Source organism: Hyla sarda, chromosome 1 (genome assembly GCF_029499605.1).
Source record: "Hyla sarda isolate aHylSar1 chromosome 1, aHylSar1.hap1, whole genome shotgun sequence".
Lineage (NCBI taxonomy): Eukaryota > Metazoa > Chordata > Amphibia > Anura > Hylidae > Hyla > Hyla sarda.
Window position 1 is genome coordinate 128,829,717 of NC_079189.1, and position 5,027 is coordinate 128,834,743.

Consider the following 5,027-nt stretch of genomic DNA (forward strand, 5'->3'; position numbering starts at 1 on the left):
TTGTACCACTTGGCTTGTACATATGTATATTTTGTATATACTGTTGCAGTGGACATAATGTCAGATATTAGCTTCATGTTCCTCTGCATTTTATATGTATCCCCTATTTACTGGCAATGCTAGCCATCTACCTTAGTCCCAGTATGGCGTCTCTCTCCATTTAAGCCATATGTTACATTGACTTTGGGACTTTGATATCTAACTTGTGCGCTGAGAGATATACATTATTTTCTTTGGACTTTATGGAGCCTTCATTGTGATGCTATTCCTATCTCCTGCAGTGGACTTACCTAGACATGGCCCCGCATCTGATTTAAAGACTTCCACCCCAAGCCTAGGAGCAATGCGCTGCCCCGCAATGCCCGATCCACTTTCTATCATGGTGTTATGCGATGCGCTGCAGGTCTGTCAGGTATCCCCCGACATGAGCGCCTATCCATCATCAACATGCTGCCCCATGTTGAATCAGCGCTCCGTCACACCGAGAACAGGATACGCCCACTTCATCTGCCTTACCCTATCAGTAACTCACGCGTACTGATGTTACAAGTCCAATGGCAGCTGTCAGCCGGGATACACTGAGCGCCCGGCCGGAGCGCTCTTATGAACTCTGGTGAACCCGCTTGCCAGCGCGATTTCACTACCTTGATATATGATTTTAGCTACTGTTTCTATTGTTATGCCACTGTTATGTTTCACTACACTTTTATTGTTTACGTAATGTTGTCATGACGACTGACGTCACACCCGCCATGCCGGGCAGGAAGTGACGTCATCTAAGGGCGCCTCCTCGTGTGTATATAACTAAGAGAGCTGGTGTATGTACTAGACAGCAGAGGAAGGCTTACGGCAGCATTCGGTCGACTCACAGCGTCCTCCCAGGTACCCTCCAGTGTGGCTACAAGCACACACATACAATGGGAGGAGAGAGGCAAGCTGCAAGCCCCACCTAAGTTGGCTAATATAGGTGCATGGCCTCACAGGTGCTACCCTAATGCTGCCTGGAAGATATTCAAGGCGCATTAACATATGGAGTTTACACACCTCCAAGTATAAATTTTAAACAAACAACAAAAACGTGGTCTCAAATGGCTGGAGGTGCTCAATCCCAAATGCGGTTGTGCATTTATACTGGGGGAGCAGATCCTGCCCTTGTAGTCCGTTGCTAGGGGCGATCCCCAGCATAAAAATGCATACAATGGAGGATGCCTGCAGCGGACTACAAGTGCCACAATAGAATCCTACACCAGATAGACGGTGTGGATCTGGTCCTGGAGCTTTACTTACATTCCCTTTATATAATTTATCTTGGACCATACCTTCATTAAGCCAGTTCAGTACATTACATGATTTGTTACCAGCACTGGCCCGGCCTGCATCATTTCCTGACCACCTCCCCATTATCATTATTAAAGGGAACGAATCATCAGATTTGACCCTATATATTGCTTGGCAAAGCATTATATAGGGTAAAATCTTTATCCTCACCGTCCCCGGGGGACACTCCTGCCCCCAGAAATGGTGAGCATATGAATTTATAAACTAGTCACAGCCGCACCTGTAAGTAGTCCCCTGGGCAGGGAGCTCCTCTCACCTAGTCCCGTTCTTCGGCCGGCAGCGACGCCCCCTCTGTTTGATTGATGGGCCACGTCATTGCTCTGCTCACTGAAAAGACGGAGCAGAGCGATGACGTGGCCCATCAATCAAGCGTAGGGGGCATCGCTGCCGGCCGAAGAACAGGAGTAGGTGAGAGGAGCTCCCTGCCCAGGGGACTACTTACAGGCGCGGCTGTGACTAGTTTATAAGTTCATATCCTCACCATCCCTGGGGGCAGGAGTGTCCCCCAAGGATGATGAAGATAAAGATTTTACCCTCTATAATGCTTTGTCAAGCATTATATAGGGTAAAATTTGATGAGTGGTTCCCTTTAAGGGGCCCTACATGCTCTGCTTTTATTTGGTTTCGTGTAGTTTAATGATCTAGTATTTGGTCTATTACTGGAGGGGAATTCAGTTACGCTTAAGTGCCATTTGTGCGGCTATCACAAGGAAATTCGTTGTGACATCAGTCACAGTTTCCCCCTCTTAGTCATCAGCTAGTAACGCAACAATATTTTTACATGTCAGTCTTTAACCTTTTAATCTCTTCCGGTATTCCCCACTCGAATGTTTGGGTTTTCACTGTTGAGGCTTTGCTTTTCCAGCTGAGTAAATGTTGTATGAAGCCATCAGTATGTTCTGTACATTAAACAGTGCATCTCAGACTGAATAGTTTGCTGCTAGCACTGCCATGCATGGCCAATATTCTGTCCTTCTTTTCCGGTAATTTACCAAGCGGAGGATGCTTTCATTAAAATATAAGCAAATGGGACTCGAAAGGAAGTGTTTCCTGGAATGTAAAGTAAACAACACACAGGAAATACCTGACCCAGAAGTGAATACTGCTCACTGGAGTAAGCATTTCCTGATTCCTGACTATGAATGGGCACACAAGCTGCTCAAAATTCCCATGATATTAAGAAATAAATAAGCTACATACAGACTTGTATTTTTATGAGCTTATAAGTAATAAATCTGCCTGTAAAATCTCCACTATCGATTAAATGGCCTTAAAATATAGCTTAATCGGTCAGTGGTTTACAATACACATTGTAACATGTAGATGAGCTCTATAAATAACATATTATAGAAATACTGTATAAAATATTATGCTATAGAAGGCACATTTTGCGTGCACAATATAAAATCATGTACAGGGTACAAGGACAGCATGTAATTACATTACGTGTTTACAGTATATAGCAATATGTGTGGGCACAGTATACAGCAAAAGTATAAAACAATATTTTGAGGGTACGGTATAGATATATTATGTGTGAACAGCATTTATCAGTATTATATGTGACTATAGCATATAGAGCTTTTTGTGAGTACAGTATATAGCAGGATTATATGTGTGTACAGTATGTAGCAATAATACATATGTTAAATAAATAGCCATAGCAAATAGCAAAATAATCAATAGCCATAGCAGATAGCAAAATAATCCTGCCCACTAGGCTATCCCTTGAGTTTCAGATTAGAACCCTATTACATGGGATAGTTATCAGTTGAAGAGGCCGATAATGCCTTCCAGAATAGGGCCAGCTATCAAGATCGTTCATCAACTAACTGCTTTGTTCTGAACTGTCATAAAAGTAACTTGTCAGCCACATATTTCCCCATATAATAGGGGATGTGTGGCTGGCGAATAAGTACTGGGGGGGAAAAAAGTCTGTGAACATAAACAAGATTTCCAGTCTTGCCCTCTGACATACCCAAATACACCCATTCTCCTTCTTCACATACTCAGAATTCTCTCACTGTCACTTTACCAGCACATTAATGTCCCACACACAGTAGAGTGGTAGATAAGTGGATTGGGGAAGAGAAAATGAGTCCTCCCACTGTAGATAGGTCCATGCAGATAGGTGTTGCTTATATGTTGGTTTTTTTATAGTTTCCCCTTGAAGGTAGGTCCTCTGTAGATGGTTTTCCCCTGGAAGTAGGTCCCCCCTGTAGGTATTTTCCCTATAAATAGATGACCCCTGTAGGTAGTTGCCACCTGGAAAAAAGCTGCTCCCCTTCATAGATTCTCGCTGTAGGTAGACCACATAAAGATTGTTGAAAGTGGCCCCTGTAGGTAAAGCCCCTGGAGATAGTTTGCCCCTGTAATTAGACACACCCTAGATAGATAGTTGCAAGCTTAAGGTAGACCCCCTTGAGATATTTGCCCCTTCACAATGATTAAAAGAGAAACACTCATACTCATTTTCCCTTGCCAGCTCCAGGACAGTCCACAGCAGGAACTGTCTTCTTCCTGATCCATTCAGTAGACTGTCATTCATCATTCATCTGTCCCAGAATGCAGAAGAAAGGACACTCAGTATCTTGTGGCTGCCAGTATACAGTAATGCTGCTGGCAGCCACAATAGTGATTGACAGGACAAGGAGCCAAGAGCTTTTTGTTGTGTGGTCGCCCAGTACAGGAGTTGCACCCCTATACCCTTACTGTCCTGTTTGGAAGAGTCTATTGCAGTGTCCCGAGTCCCCCTTTAAGCTGAGTATGTTAAATGGTTAATAAGTGCCTATATTATCTAAAGTAATATATATATATATATATATATATATATATATATATATATATAAATGTTGTTACCAAGTCTTTTAACCAAGGAAGGTATCAGTGATCAGGTGACTTATAGGGTGACCTATAAGACCCCTCCATGTCTCCCTCATAAAAACCCTAGGAGGAGCTAGCTAGTCAGTTGAGTCTTATCTGAGCTACAGTAAAGTCAAGACCTGAGAGATTGTCTGGTGTCCTGAGGAGACCTAGGACCTACCACCCAGCCATGCTTCTACCGATGCAGTGCCCCACAGGTGAAAGTCAAGGCCTGGTAAGCTACATACGGGGTGAAGTCTGTCTGGTTGGTCCTGGTCGGGTTGGTCAGGATCAGTCTTTATAAAGTCAGCGTGGGCCTACAGCAAATTTTCCAAATCCACTACAAGTCCCAGTAAGCCCCCAAGTCTCTAAAGTCACTGGTCCCCTTCTTGAGCCTAACTGAGCTGTAAAGACTATTCCATCTGTCTGCCTCAGTAAAGCTGCCGTTGTTCTGTAACTTGGCATCGGAGTCATTATTTGCCCCCGTGCCTAGCCCAGGATCCAGCGGCAATACCTTCAGGTGGTGTAGAGGTAAAACCACGCCCTGGCATCATGAACACAAGGGGTTAATGCCATCTGTCTCTAGGGTAGTAACATCTGCCCTCCTTACCACAGTTGTGTCAAAATTACAGCAGAGCACCTCATTACACTGTAAGCATGTCATTAGGATGCATTTACAGTTGAAGGACATGTGGGAACATTACTGGGGCATTTGGAAGGTATGGGAATGTTGTTCCTGTGGCGGAAAAAGTGTAGGTTCCTCTGTGCTCCTGTATAACTTCAGCCCTGCCCGTATAGTTGTCAAACATTATAGCAGGCTCGCTAAA